General features: G+C 40.8%; 1 protein-coding gene and 1 long non-coding RNA gene across 4 annotated transcripts in view; both read right to left on the minus strand.

Annotated features, from left to right (window-relative positions):
* The window catches only part of bcam (basal cell adhesion molecule (Lutheran blood group)), a 228,580-nt gene that overhangs the window by 131,450 nt on the left and 80,598 nt on the right, over nt 1–16,532 (minus strand). The gene's annotated exons all lie outside the window — the stretch shown is intronic.
* LOC117513800 lies at nt 1,877–16,124 on the minus strand. Its single transcript, XR_004561719.1, has 3 exons — nt 16,033–16,124; nt 15,950–15,957; nt 1,877–1,888 (listed from the first exon to the last, which is right to left on the minus strand). It is a non-coding gene; the product is annotated as an uncharacterized LOC117513800 (long non-coding RNA).

Raw genomic sequence — 16,532 nt, forward strand, 5'->3', positions numbered from 1 at the left:
AAGACATGCCTGAAGTGCAGACTATAAAAATATCCATTAACAATTTAGAAATTACATTACCATTAATATAATTAAACTGTATGGTAAATCTTTCTGAGGTATAGTTCTCAAAAACTGACCATACAAGAAGGACACAGATGAGGGAAGCCACCAAGAAATGAATGACAAGTTATAAACTTCTGTGACTGCGACCTGATGAAATGTGCAGTGTAACTGTTGACTATTGTATCGTGATGTTGTGATGATGGTTCCTGCTTGGTCCTGCCTTCCCTCTCTCTCTGTGTTTCCAGGTGGCGTGCCACGGCGCTGATTACCTCACCTGTGGCTCATCATCTCAGCTCTATTTAAACCTCAGTTCAACACTTCCATCTTTGCCAGAAATTCAGTTATATGGCTCCTCTATTTTCCCCAATATTGAGTTTTTTTGCGTTCCTATGCAGCCGTTTTTGAGCTCTGTACTTTTGTGCATTCCTATGCAGCTTTTGGTAGCTTTATGCTTGGGCGTTCCCACACCGATACTCACCCGTACCTTCTACTCCTCCGCCGTGATCCTGCACCCTGTCGGCTCTGTGGGTGAACACCTGGCTCTGGTCTCCCGTATCACATCATCCTCGTGCCTTGATTCATGTTTCCACACCTACATCCATCCTGGTTGTCTTCGCTCCACCATCTCTGGTTCTGGTTCCATCGGAATGCGGCTTCCTGTTTCAACATTGGTCCAATCTGGGTCTCGCCGCTCCAGGCCTCCCTTCACATTTCCATATTGCTTTGTATAGCTGGTTGATCAATTGTCATCCAATAAAACCTCACTGTTTTCTTGCCATTCAGCTCCCCACTTTTGGGTCCCTTCCATTATGTTTGGGTTCAGCCGTATCAGTCCCAGCCTCATGGTGGAGAGGGAAAGAGAAAGATTTTCATGCAAGGCAACAAATCAAAACCAGGCTTGAGTCTCCCATAAGGCTTCTGGAAAGGCATAGCTGAATTTTCATATTCTTCTCTGTGCCATTCCATCATGAAGCTGTACAACAGGTGATGTAATACACAAATGTTTTATTGGGCACCTCCGCATAAGAGTATAATGCCTCCAGAGTTGTCCTGAATGACTTGGTGGCTTCCCTCATTTGTCTTCTTGCTATGTCAAACATATAAGGTGTGGTTGTCGCACTCTTCATATTTTATCAAATTCACTGATGAAAGTGGGCCATGGGGAAAAAAAAAAAAAACTGAAAATTTTGGCAAGGACAAACCCCTGGCAGGGGGTCTGGGCGTTCTCCCCCAGAAACGTTTGACATCTCAGATGCATTCTAGTGAATTTTCAGGTCTATTTACCCACTAAAAAAGAAATCAAAAAAAAAAAAAAAAAAAAGAAAATTAAAAAAATACACTTTTTATTGAGTCAGGTACATTTTTCCACCCCAGCCTTTTCACACAACTTGTATTGAGATACTGGCCTTTAATCCAAAAAAATACATTGTGGCTCATAAAAGTACACAGTTAAGGAAAAGACTATTCAACGAACTCACTCATCACTCATCATTCATCAACCGCTTAGTCCAATAAAGGGTCGTGGGGAGCTGGAATCTATCCCAGCAGTCATAGAGTGTGAGGCGGGGTACATCAGGACAGGACGCCAGTCTGTTGCAGGGCCACGTATAGACAAACAAACACAGTCACACCTACGGACAATATAAAGGTTTCAATCCACCCAACCTTGCATGTCTTTTGATGTGGGAGGAAGCCAGAGCACCCGGCGAGAACCCACACGGACATGGAGAGAACATGCAAACTCTACACAGAAAGGAAACAGGTGGGAATTGAACCCATGACCTTCCTCGCTGTGAGGCAACAGTGCTAACCACTAAGCCACCGCGCTGACCAATTCAAAGAACTCAAAAATAATAATTTTCAGTGTCAATTCAGTTGGACCAATAGAAGTATTTACAGCACATTCTTGCCTCCCTGTTGTTAACTTTTAATGTCCACAACAAAGTAAACCATTAGGAGAACCACCGCCCAAAAAAATATGGTTCAATAAACAGGATCCCAAAACAAAAATAACTCTTCTTAGTTGGATTTTATTGGTGGCTTGCAAACCAAGACAGAGCACTACCACTACCAACTGTTTGGGCGTGGAACATGAACGGATTCTGACGTATGTTGTCAAAAATAATCCAGAAATGTTCATCACACAAGTAAAAAACGGGAAACTTTCATCACTGCAAATTACACATAAAACAAACTTAATTTGCAAGGTGCATGCTTTCATGAAGGTTCTGGAAACAGAAAGAGAAAGGAGGGAGTTTGGTAGAAGTTTGACTTTCCCCAGAGATTGGACATATTCCAACTGCATCAAACATTAAGCCGTTATAGTAATAAAGCACCTAAACGTCAATCCACACCAATAAATCAGCAATATCGGCTTTTGTGCTTCCTGCTCACTGCAACAATATGCAGAATCTCAAGTCTTTGCAAAGCCCAGTGACTAGGCACATGGCGTCTGTCTGTCATACTCAGTGTGTGCACGTATGCCTGCTGTTTTGGACAGAGTCCAGGGCACAGAGGTAACGTCACAATGTGTGCAGTTGTGACACATGAATCACAGCGTCATGCTGTTTGTGTGTATATGCTGTCAGAGGGTAGTTTAGACAAACAGAAGCAGGCTACAAGGTCGGCGCCTCATGCTTTTGTCTAACAGGAGATCCCCCCCCTCACCGGTCCTGTTGTCTTGACAACAGGGAAAGAAGTCAATCCCATTCCGAAAGGTGGGAGTGCAGCCCGGGGCTGCTGGGACGGGAGAGGGTGCATTTGTCCCCTCTGAACACAAGCCACCAAAGTCAGTAGAAGAATATGAGCACGGGGACGAATGGGCCGGTAATGCCAGGACGGAGACGGCGTGCACGTTCAGAATATGAATTTGACCAGCTGACACCGCAGCCTTCTGCACCGTTTCTGCAGACAAAAGCAAAACAGCGCCTCATAAAGAGATTACGTTAGCTGAGTGAGTTTTAGTGCCGCGTTAAGAGCTTCTGCAAAAAGTAGCTTTGATGTAGAATGTACGAAAGTGACCTTCGCCATTAGACTGAAACTCCTCATCTCTCACACGGAACACGGAGGCCGTTTATAAACCTAATATCTCTCAGCTGACACAATCTGGTGCCATTATGTGCGATCGCATTAAAAGCGAGGTAACAATCGCAATAACAGTGATGTGCTGCCGCCACAGCTCCCGCTTCAGCTCTTCATACAGCGGCGGTAATAAAGACACACAAAAAAAAGTGTCAGCAAGGCCGCGGTGATGAATGACGGGTGAGACTGGATAGAAATAACAAGCAGAATTTCATTATTCTTCAAATCAAAGGGTCACAAAACAGAGGAGGGTCCTCCAAGTACTGCACCGTGTCCCCTCCTGGCCACCTTTCATTTTCAGGAGAGAAGGCATTAATATTTAATGTTGCGGGAGCCCCAAAATCTGGACCTCCTTTTTTCTTATCCTGTCCATCCATACCACTCTGTCTCGCTCACCTCAGGGACTGTAATTAACACACCGTGTCCTTTTATTCCACCCTGCTGATATCTACTGTATTTATATCCCCTTTTTCTTTGAGACGTCACCATAAGCGAAACAAAAAATTCGGGAAGGGAAGTAGGCAAGAGGGGGAATATAAAGTACTAGTTGAGTTACCCGTTCTATATGCAGGTAATAGAGAAGAATTTTAACCATGTCATTGTATATTTCATGTCACTTTAGTTAAAGTGTAGTAAGTTGCATTGCATTGTGTGTATGTTGTCATCAATAATTTTCGTAGAGCAATTTGTAACATTCATGAGACTCAAGTGAATGATGATAAAAAGGTGATAGCAGATCATATGCTGTGGGATATATAACAAAATGGTCACTTGACTGCATTTATATAGCACTTTTCCATCTGCATCAGAAGCTCAAAGAGCTTTACAGTAATGCCTCACATTCACCCCGATGTCAGGGTGCTGCCATACAAGGCGCTCACTACACACCAGGAGCAATAGGGGATTAAAGGCCTTGCCCAAGGGCCCTTAGTGATTTTTCCAGTCATGCTGGGATTTGAACCAAGGATTTTCTGGTCTCAAGCCCAACACCTTAACCACTAGACCATCACCTCCCCTGTTATAATGTTGTTAGTGCAGGTGTTTCCCCAGCTTTATTACATTTCATCCGTTTATCACTTGGGGTTTTACGACCTAACGCCCATTGCTTCTTGGGAGGCATATCCACAGTCTGTACACAGCAGGTACATTTTAAGTCAAAAAAACACACTCCTTAACTCACATGTGGTGTGCTCTGGCCCGTTTGGGTTGTAATTAAAGTCCACCCTCACCAGCTGCTACTACATAGTAGGTAAAGTGTGATGCTTGCTACCTGACCTGAGTACCATGTGAACTGTGAAAATAAGGGCTCCAGTGATCTAATATATAAGGCTAACCATTCGCGCATGTGCACTTTCAAATTAAGGGCTCCAGTAACCTCTCCCTTGGTGCTTCCAGTCACCATACCAAGTTTGGTGTTGATTGCTTAATTACTGTGACTGTGCATAGTGAACACACACGCACGGTCAGTTTTATATATTAGATTGGACTGGAAAAAGTTCTCAATCAATGCATGCCAATTAAAATATGCAAAATTAAACGAACTCTTACTGTAAACACTTTGAGAAATATAAAGTTTCATCAACAAGTTCAGTCACTGAGAAACACAACAGAATGGAAAATAATGCAGAGAACCCCATTAGGTAAAAGTGGGCTGAGGGAGAGCGATGGAGTCAGAGGAGGAGAGAGCTCCTTGAGTAGCTTTTCAATTCCCCTCAGCCTCTCTCTATTTATCAAGGTAAATGACTTGCGTTAATGGGCCAGAATGATATGTAGTGTTTGGCAGAGGCAATCTGCCCGCATATGTTGCCGCTAATGTCACTGGCGTCTATAATGAGGTATTCTAATGAGGTGCATTCAATTCCGAACGAGGCAGTAAAGACCATGAATCCCCTGGAGCACTGCTGCATGGATGGGTGGATGGATAGAAAGTGGAAAATGCTGAATACAGTTTTCTATAAAGCAGATTTATGTATTTTGAGTGATACAACATATTTGTGCAGGATTTGTTCAGGATGGGTGTTATTATTGTGCGTTTTTGTTTGTCATTTAAAGGATGTTAATTTGTAACATTGTTAAATACTTACAGGTTATCATTCAGAGGATCCTTGCAAATCATTGGAATGACTTTGTGTTAATCAGTTGGTTACGTAGGGAGCCCGAGATGAGGCTTATCACTGGCATTGTGAGGGCATGGTAGCAACAATATTTTGGCCATGTGGCGCGTAGAGGTGTGTGATATATATCATCTACAATAAGATCATAATTGTTGTTAACAACGTGAAATCTGACATTATTGAGTATTGAAACCTCTGGTTGCAGTAGAGCAAATGTTGCCAGATTGAGTGGTTTTCAGGCTGAATGTGGTTTTTGAACAGCCTTGGAACTGAAATTTATCAGCTGTTCTGGTAACATGCTTTACTTTTTTGCCTTTTCCAATTCTAAAAGAAAATACAGCCCCAAGAAAAGTCGTGTTAGTCACTGCCAGAATTTTTTTGAGCACCATCCATTTTGGCCATGTCGGCAGCATTGGTGAATAAACAATACATAGAGGAAGCATACAATTCTGCTGTCTCTGAGGGTGAAGTTAATTGGTAAGGAAGATTGTGTGAAGCCTGGTCCAAGAGTGAGAGTTCACAGCTAAGTGTTCTGTACATGGACATTCTGGACGTCTCAGAGGACTTGAAAAACTACAAAAGCTTGGATGCCTATAACCAGTTTGTTTGTGGCTGGGTCAGAGAAGAAATATCACAGATTGTGGAGAACAAATGGAAAAGTAACATTTCAGCACATCCACAGCACAGCAATTGGATTATATTTGTTGTTCTCCTATGTTAATGTTTCCTGATGCTCTGCCACACATGCAGGTAAAATACATGTTAAATATGTTGAATACTGAAGTTAAAGTGTAGGTGACACCAAAAAATGTGCACAAATAATCACTAAAAATGATGAAATGTTGATATTTAAAAAATCCTGAACAATAAAAGTTGATAAGTGCGCAGGTGAAGGATAAACAACAGCTGTCTGAAGTGTGCGCTCTATTTCAGCCCTCAGCTGCGGCCATATTGTTACGACATCATCACAAGATCAGCACCTGCTGATTCAAGCCCAAATCAATTGTAAACACGCCGGAAGTTGAGCTGTTTTTGGACGATTTTTTTTTTCCTAGTGTGGAGTGTTTGACAATGAAGGAGACTAAACCTTGGAGGAAACTTTCAGTCTGACAACAGTGAAGATATTGCCAAAGTTCAGAACACAGAATGGTGATTATAAAAGATAAATAAATAAATAATGCAGGCGATTTCGGGATGCGGGTGGAGGTGATAACCTGTTTTGGTCTTGATTTTTGTGGGATTTTTTGCCAGCTGTTTGGTCATAATCAACTGATAAAAAAAATAGTTTTACTATCTGTAAAATCAGAAAAAAATGTGATGAGGAAGTGTAGATTTTTTATTCATTTTTTTCTTAGAAACAAGTACATACATTTCAAATCTGAAAAATGACAAGAGAGACTGAAAATATCAGCTATTTTTAAAATAAATATTGTTTCCTTCTTGAATACAGTAAATTACTGTATGTTAGTAGCACAACACATTATTAAACATTAAAACCATTCACACAAGGAATAAATAATATAGTTTTACCTGTCCGTTTCAGAGAGATCATCTTCAGTCTGATGAAAACTAATCCAGCTTTACAAAACGACATCTGAAATTAATTTAATTCCTTATGTCCTGGCTGAAGAAAAGTCCCTTTGTCACACAGGAGCTTGGTGCCAGATTACAGCGCTGGCTATAATTTGTTGTTGGAGCTGATGGATCGAGTCTCTGCTATCGACGAATCCTGCTCTTGTTCCACCGCGGACAGATTTGCACCGCAAGTTGAAAGACTCACAGTCTCTCATCTGTTCATAACGTCTCAGTCTGCACACGACAAAATTATCCCATGATCCACAAACAATAAAATAAAAAAATAATGTGAAAATACTCAGTTTTGCTTCCATGTCGAGTGGAGAAGCTGCAGACACCGTGCATGCACAATCATCAATATACTATAAGTGTTCCACCTGCCAATCAAACGGATTCTGCTGGGGAGAATTAACTGTTCTGACACCGAAAACAACGTGCAGCTCTAACCCGAACCACTCGGTGGAAACAGGGCTGTAAGTACCTTGTGAAAATCCATAAATTAATGCGGCTATTAAGATAATGGTTATGGCACTGATGCCACTTCATCCTTCTTCTCCAATGTTGGGACTCGCCCGGAGGTTCCTGGTTTTACTGGCGCACAGTTCAAAATCCGAATATTTATCTCTTCAGTAACTGCGCACCAGGAAAGGATACATTTCAAATTGTTTAATTTTAGTCTTAAATACTAAAAAACATTACATATCGTGTCACCTACACTTTAGGTTGGTTTAATATCTGTCACTGTTACATCACAAATGTGGGGGTTTGTACTTTTACACGTTCAGGCTCTGTTTGGCTTAAACATAGTAACAGCCTGGAGCTACGACAGGTTTAAAACCATTCAAAAATGTTTGATTTATGGTTTGTCATCCGTATTTTAATGTTCGATGGAGAGATTTCAAAACAAAATGGTCTTGGATCCAACAACATAATTATTAAAGAGGCCATATTGTAGAAAATCACCTTTCACATTCTCATACAGTTTTTCCACAAACTTCACCCTGATTGCTGATCACCTTTATCAATCTATAGTAATGCAGGTCAGCTCTCTGTCTGATGATTCTGGCAGCCAACTACATGAAAATAATTCACCATGACAGCATTTGAATGCTATAATTAGATGCACATATATACAGAACTGATAGTGGCGTACTGCAGAGATGGCCACTTCCGGATTTGTGACATCACTTGAAAAAACTCTATTCCAGCTCTTTGATTAAATGCTCTGCTTCTTTTTGGCTCTTCTCAATCTCATACTAGATCATGGAAATACCCGCGCTCATACGGTGCATCCGGAAAGTATTTACAGTGCTTCACTTTTTCCACATTTCATGTTATACAGCCCTATTCCAAAATGGATGAAATTCATTTTTTACCTCAAAATTCTACACACAATAACCCAGAATGACAATGTGAAATAAGGTTTATATTTTTTGAGATTTTTTTTGCAAATTTATTAAAAATAAAAAGCAAATAAATCATATGTACATAAGTATTAACCACCTTTGCCATGAAGCTCAGAAAAAGAGCTCAGGTGCATCCTGTTTCCACTGATCATCCTTGAGATGTTTCTAAGTTTAATTGGAGTGCACTGGTGTAAATTCAGTGACTGGACATGATTGGAAAGGTACACACCTGTCAACATATAAGGTTCCACAGTTGACAGTGCATGTCAGAGCAAAAACCAAGCATGAAGTCAAAGAAATTGTCTGTAGACCTCAGAGACAGGATTATCTTGAGGCATAAATCTGGGGAAGGGTACAGAAACATTTGTTGCTTTGAAGGTCCCAAGGAGCACATTGGCATCTGTTGTCCATAAATGGAAGAAGTTTGGTTCCACCAAGACTCTCTAGACGTGGCCACCTGTCTAAACTGAGCAATGAGGGGGAAGGGCCTGAGTCAGGGAAGTGACCAAGAACCCAATGGTCACTCTCTCAGAACTCCAAAATTCCTCTGTGGAGAAAGGAGAACCTTCCAGAAGGACAAGTATCTCTGCAGCAATCCACCAATCAGCCCTGTATGGTAGTGTGACCAGACGGAAGCCACTCCTTAGTAAAAGTTCACATGACAGCCCACCTGGAGTTTGCCAAAAGGCACCCGAAGGACTCTCAGACAATGAGAAACAAAATTCTCTGGTCTGATGAGACCAAAGATTGAACTCTTTGGTGTGAATGCCAGGTGTCATGTTGGGAGTAAACCAGGCAACATCCCTACAGTGAAGCATGGTGGTGGCAGCATCATACTGTGGGGGTGTTTTTCAGCGGCAGGAAATAGGAGACTAGTCAGGATTGAGGGAAAGATGAATGCAGCAATGTACAGAGACATCCTGGATGAAAACCTGCACCAGAGTGCTCTTTAAATTAGACTGGGGCGACAGTTCATCTTTCAGCAGGACAATGGCCCTAAGCACACAGCCAAGACATCAAAGGAGTGGCTTCAGGACAACTCTGTGAATGTTCTCAAGTGGCCCAGCCAGAGCCCAGGCCTGAATCCAATTGAACATCTCTGGAGAGATCTGAAAATGGCTGTGCACCGACGCTCCCCATCCAACCTGATGGAGCTTGAGAGCACTCTTGACCTCAGACTGGGGGATGGTCCATCCTTCTGCAGGACAATGACCCTAAGCACACAGCCAGGATATCAAATGAGTGGCTTCAGAACAACTCTGTGAATGTCCCTGAGTGGCCCAGACCTACATCCAACTGAGCATCTCTGAGAGATTTGAAAATGGCTGTGCACCGATGCTCTCCATCCAACCTGATGGAGCTTGAGAGGTGCTACAAAGAGGAATGGACAAAACTGCCCAAAGATAGGTGCACCAAGCTTGTGGCATCATATTCAAGAAGACTTGAGGCTATAATTGCTGCAAAGATGCCTCCAACAAACTATTGAGCAAAGAATGTGAATACTAATGTCAATGTGACTTCTTAGTTTTATTATTTTTTATATACATTAGCAAAGTTAAAAAAAAAACCTTTCTCATTTTGTCATTATGGGGTGTTGTGAGTAGGATTTTGAAGGAAAAATGTATATACTTCATTGTGGAATAAGGCTGCAACATAACATGTGGAAAAAGTGAAGCACTGTGAATACTTTCCGCTTGCACCGTATTACACCTCGCGCTGTCTGAGATGTTCATCCAGCCTCTTCTTTTTACTTCTTTCCTTGGATTTTCTAACATCCTCTGGGTTTTATACTTCAAATGGAATGACAGGACACTTTATTCTGCATAAATGTGGTACATCCTGCAGGTTCAGTACTTTGGTTCCATCATTGCTTGATATTGTAACTGAATCGTAATTTCAAAATTAAAGTGTATTGATGCCTCTGTCATTTACAGTCAGGACAGGTTGTCAGGGAGCACGGAGGCAGGAATAACGCTGACTCAGAGGATAAATAAGGGGAGAGACATTAAGTCTACAGCTAATCTCACTAAAAGGATTTGGACAAAGTGCTGCCGTCTCTGTCTTCTCTCTTGCTGTCTTGCTTCCTCTGTTCATTCAAGAACTTATTTCCTAGCACACTGTATAAATAAATTGTGAGCCAAAGGTAGCATTTACAGTAGTACATCCACTTACTGTAATAAAAGCCACTGGAGTTTGTCCAGCAGGTGCCATATATACAGTGGTGTCAAAAGTATACACATTTGTTACTTAAGTAGAAGTAACAAAACCTACTTAAAGTATAAAGCAACCTTTAAAAAAAAAAAAAAAAACGTAGATGCCACTATATGAATTGAAAGCTTAATTTAAAAACTGATTCATTCTACATGTGGCCCAAGACCCAAAACCCAAAATTACCCCCAACACCACCTGCATGAAAATGTTTCAATTCTAGAAGCTCTGAAATGCAATCTGGGACTATTCCAGACAATAAACTGGAGTGAGTGCAGCATCTATTTAGTGAGAAAAAAAAATACAACTTTCCTTATTCAAATTCATTCCAGTAGTATTCTGCTCTTACTAGGATGCAGCAGTTTTCTAGTTTGGCAGAAAGTTCTGGAGTAAATCAGTGAAGAAATTAACACATTGAAAATACGGTTTGACCGAAACAAACTGTCATTAAACTTAAATAAAACAGGGATGAAATGGAAGTGGAAGAGTCACTAGGTGTTCACAGGAAACACTTATTTATTTCTGTATGTATGTATGTTCATTGTTAGTTGCTTTTATATTTTATTTTCTGTTGTGTTTCTATTCAGGTTCTTTTTGTCTCTTTCTCTGAAATTGTATATAATAATCATTAGATTATTAATATATAAACAAAAATAAATTTAAGAAATATTCCAATTTGAAAACAAATGCACCCGAACGTGAAGACAGCTGGAACTGCTTCATGCTAACTTTTAACATTGAAATGCCATAGACATGCTAACGCGTTAGCGTCGCTTCCCGTTTTTAAGTTATAAAATACATCTATCAACTGTTTCAGAAGACCATAACAGGTCGGTTTAACATAGAAAAGGTAAATAATACTCACAGAAGTATGCTCTTTAGGGTTTTAGCGGGGGAAATTAAGCGAAAGAAAGAAAGAATAAACGAAACAATAGGTCGAAGCATTGCTTCAATCTGTGAACCACTGCTTCTTCGATCGGTTCAAAATCTATTCCTTTATCTTCATTGATCCATGTTTCTGATATAGCAATTGTTAAATATTTTTTTTAAATTGACTTAAATATTCTTTAATGTTGTTAAGTTTGCATATAGACTTCTGCTGATGAAATGGATTATTGATAATTTGTTATCTGTTTTAATGATCCGATTAAACTGTTCATCTGTATAATAGCAACAACTGTCATTAATATTTGAGAAGAAATTATTGTCCGGGTCTATATCGTGCTCCAAGTCCAGTACATTGTGGTCTGTGTATTTAAATGTTCTCAGTTCTACTTTTCCATGATCAGCAATCCTTTGAGTTATATCCTTCTTGTCTCCAGATGTAGATGATGTAGTAGATGAATAGGTTCCTCTGGTCTGTGTCATGGTGTTGTGATGTGTTTGTGTCCTCATACCTTATTGGTCGTATTTGTCCAGATCCTCGATGTTCCTGATTACCATAACCTTCGCTTGTTCTGGTGTTCCGTTCAGTTTGATGAATGTTTTGCAGTTGGATGTTCATGTCTGTTGAATTTTTCCCTGCTATTTAAGAACGAGCTTTCCTGGCGATGTCTGCGTTTCTTTGGTCAGATGTTCATTGATGAATACGTTTGTTCCTTTGAGTTTCTGTCCCTGTTTTAACAATGCCATTTTATGTTTTCTGTTGACAAACCTCATTATAACTGCTCGCTTGTCTCCATCCTCTCTCCTGGGCAGGGGGTGGCACGCTTCAATGTTATTACAGTCCATTTGAATACCTTTAGATTGCAGGAAGTCAGCCACCTGTTGTTCCACTGAGCTGGCCTCCTGCTCACTGGCCTCCCCTCCGCTGTCTTCTGACACCGCCCGTGCGTAGGATCGAGGTTTAATATGAATTCCTGTAATAATAACGTCGTTCATCCTTGTGTACTGTTCCAACTCCGCAACACGGTTCTCCAGGTACAACAGATGCCGGTCTTTCTCGGCATTCTGGATCCGGAGAGCCTTCACTTCTTCCACCAGCTCCATAATGGATTTCTGCTGCATTTTAACAACAGAGATTTCCTCAGACAAAAAGTCCAGGGACTTCTTGATATCGTCTCCCTCCTCCGCCGTCAGTGCCTTCTTCGGACCCATGGTCAGATAAATCCGCACTGGCACCTCGGTAAAGCCACGCCGGTGGAACTGCGCTGGCACCTCGGGCCTCGGTGAAGCTGCGCCGGAGAACTGCACTGACGCCCTCGGGCTTCAGATGGAGCTGCGCCGGTGGATGTGCACTGACGCCTCAGCGCAGCGTAGCGCACATCCACCGGCGCTCAAGCCAAGAGTAACAAGGCTGTTTGTTTTAAAAATGTAAGGAATAGAAAGTACAGATACTTGTGTGAAAATGTAATAAGTAGAAGTCAGAAGTAGGCAGAAAAATAAATAATGGAGTATAGATACCTAAAAAGTGTACTTAAGTACAGTAACAAAGTATTTGTACTTCGTTACTTGACACCTCTGCATATATATATAAACTGGCTCCAAGAGTTGTGTTTGTGTGTTTGCGGCGTAAGACTGTCAAGGTGAACCCAGCCTCTAGCCCAGTGCATGCTGGGAAACACTCCGTCCCCCGTTGACCCTCAGTATGAAGCAAGCATAGCTGATGTGTGAATGCAAGCCGGTGTCACAGACCGAACGGTCCCCCAATAAAAATCGGTCCGCCCTGCCTTCACTGCGCATGTGTCACTTCGGACCACAGCCGCACGTCTGAGGTGAGCTTTCTCCATCCAACGCAATCAAATGGATTAACGGGATTATTAACCATCAGATGACATCATTCTAAAGATAGTTTTAAGGCAAAATGAGGCCATTTTAAGCAGAAAACAAGGCGATAATTGGTGAGTCCTTACTGACGCTTTGAAATGACGTAGACACTGCAGCAGCTGCTGTGCACGTTGATCTGTCCGCCATCTTTTATGATGAAATAATGCTGAATTTATGTGGAAATGATTGTTGCACAAAAGCTTCAGATATCTGTCGCTGAGATAGATGGAGTGCAGTTTTAAGCAGAAACGAGGCGATAATCAGTGATTTGCTGGTGACGCTCAGAAATTACGCTGCTGAGCTCTGAAATGACGCATGCGCAGTGAAGACAGGGCAGACCAATTTTTATTGGGGGACCGTTCGGTCTGTGACACCAGCATTCACACTCAGAGCGCCACCAACCAAACACACCTGCCAGCCATTTACAACTCAACAACTCAGTCAAACACAATGCGTCCTTCTGTCACCTTCTGTTTTCCCAGCAGTCATCTTGTGCTGAACTGTAGCGCCAGGGTGTTTTGTTTTCCTGACAAAGAATGTGGTCCTGAGTGGGCAGCTGTTACACACACTCAACAAACAGAGGTAAACAGTCCAGGTGAACGGATGGTTCACGAGTAAATAACACCAATATATTTCACCGCTCCGCAATTCCTGTGAACATAATTTTTTAACACTCTCTCACTCTACTTTTTACCATAGACCACATATTTAGTGTGCAAACTGTCCATAACATCACCCATTGTTTTGTTGTTGTTTTTTTGTTTTGTTTTTTTTTTTTTTCTGAAGAGCACTTTTGAAACTCATAAAGTGCAGCTCCACCTACATAAGGCCTGGCCAACCCAAAAAAGGGTATAGATGTTGATCATGAGAAAGTCCCTGCGTGACCTTGCTCAGAAAAGACAAACACAGTCAGTCCAACCTATGCTAGTGGTTAGCTAGCTAGCCCTATTGGCGGAGCCCTAGCTTCACAGCTACACTATATACACTATAAAATATGACAAAATGGTGAGTTATGAATTTAATTCAACCTCTCCCCATCCCATATGGTTAACAATGGAGTGAAACTAGCTATAAAACCTGAACTGTTTTTGTTTTATTTACTATAGTTCTCCAGTGGGTATTTTAATGTGGGCTTGTATGGGAAGTAGCCTACTTTAGGAACTATGTGTTCTTCATGTCTGAGGATGTTAGAGAGATGCTTTGTAATATAAATACAAATAAGGCTATGGTTACAGATGAAGTGCATCCTAGAGTGTTAAACCCTCTGAGGTCCATGGACGTGCCTGCACAGCCAAAACATTTTTGTTATATTTCTATTATCTCAACAACGGAATGTCGCAGCGGTCTCAGTCAAACACTTCTCGAAACTAGACATTCTTAACACTCGAACCCATGGTCTCGTGAGATGATACTTCATTCACAGCAGAGAAGACCAAGAACCTCACACAGTACTTCTTGCCTGTCAACTTCTGAGTAACGCTGACTAACAACACTCAAAAGATCCCAAAAGCTCTATCCACCAACTTGAAAACAACAGTTTTAAGAATTATGACTTTTAATTATTTGAAGAGGTATATATTTTATAATGGTGTGTGGTTTTATATTTTATGTACAATTTTTTTTGCTCTAATAAATTCATGATAATAATCATTACAAACACATTCACGTGACCTTTAGTGAAGTTGGCCTTTCAGATACAGAGGAATTTAAGAAAAGGGAGAATTGGAGACTGAGAAACAAGCTGTTAGCTGTTGCTATCTTTACAAAGTAAACAATATGAAAATTTCATTCAGCGGAAATACTGGAGCAGAGACTTCCTAGATAGTCTGTTAGGAGAATTATTTGCACAACAAGACATATTACAGATATTTGTAATAAAATGCTCAGAACAGACAAATAATCAGTCCAACCTACTGTATGCTAGTGGTTAGCTAGCTAGCTCTATTTACGGAGCCCCTGCCTCAACTCATAGCTCACACTATATACACTGTAAAATATGTCAAAATGATGAGTTGTTAATTAAATTCACACACACACACACACACACACACACACACACACACACACACACACACACACACACACACAAAACCGGTTGATATGGAAGGGAAAAAAGCTATACAGACCGGAACTGTATTTTTCGTACTACACTGTAAACATGTTTATTTATTCACCAAAGTTGGGCATTTTAACATGGGCTTCTATGGGAAGTAACTCACTTTGAGAGCTAGCTAAAAGTCCAAAATTTTCTAGTTTGGGCGTGTGTGGGTGTGGTGCCTAATTTCAAACGACCTGTGGTTGGAGTTTGCATTTTACCCTGTGCACCAATGAGTGTTTTTATTGGAATGTGTATCTCTGACTCACTATGTCCAACTCCAGAACAGGTGTGCAGAATTTCCGTCCAACTTAATAACAATATTCTTTAAGCAAATGTCTCTAGATGACTACATTTCAGAGCAGATCAGTCAAAACTCAAGTTCAAGGCCTTAAAAAATATAGTCCAGGCTATATAAATAGGGCTGGAGAGATGATATAAAGATCACATGAATCAGTAAATCATTTGAAATAAAGTCACATGAGTGATATTTGAATGACACCAGAAAGATGTCAAGCAATTGTGTCATAAATGTCTCAAAAACCCATTTTCCATGATATCTCCAAACCAACAGGCCTAAATTAACAATGTGTGGCTTATTGATCTCACTGTTAACACTTCTCCTATGGTTTTCTTCACTTTGTCTAATTAATGTTCACAATTCTTCCTCACAGAAATTTGAAGTTTAAAATATGGCAAATATGGACTGTTTTGTGGTGAAAATTGAAATTCAGCAAAATACTATTTCTTCTGTTCTTGATGGATTTTGACACCAGTGGTTTTGTTTGCATCATCTTGGCCCTGTTTACAATTATTCCTTGTAAAATGTTGAAATTTTAGCTTTTACAAAAAATACAGCCTTTTCATGGTAAAAACACTGAATTAAACCCAAAATAGGGCATGTTCCTGAACTGCAGGGCTGCTGAGAAAACATTCACCAACATTCACAAAATTTTACACATTGTTGTAAAGGTTTTGGAGAAGAACCTCAACTAACAGCAAAAATACTTACAGCAGGGTGTAAATTACTATCCCCAAAGACAGTTTACACGCTGCTGTAAACATTTCACCCGGTAATTCAGGCTTCATTCAAAAGTGTACTTACACAATCGTGTAAAGCTAAAGTGACTGGTGAAGAATTTTATTTACAATATGTTGTCATTTTCTTCAACTGCATAGCGTGGGGGGGGGGGAACGAGTTTGGAGAATAAAACTGGATGAGCTCTGTTTCACTGAAGCTCT

The sequence above is a fragment of the Thalassophryne amazonica genome, chromosome 7, assembly GCF_902500255.1.
Source record: "Thalassophryne amazonica chromosome 7, fThaAma1.1, whole genome shotgun sequence".
NCBI lineage: Eukaryota > Metazoa > Chordata > Actinopteri > Batrachoidiformes > Batrachoididae > Thalassophryne > Thalassophryne amazonica.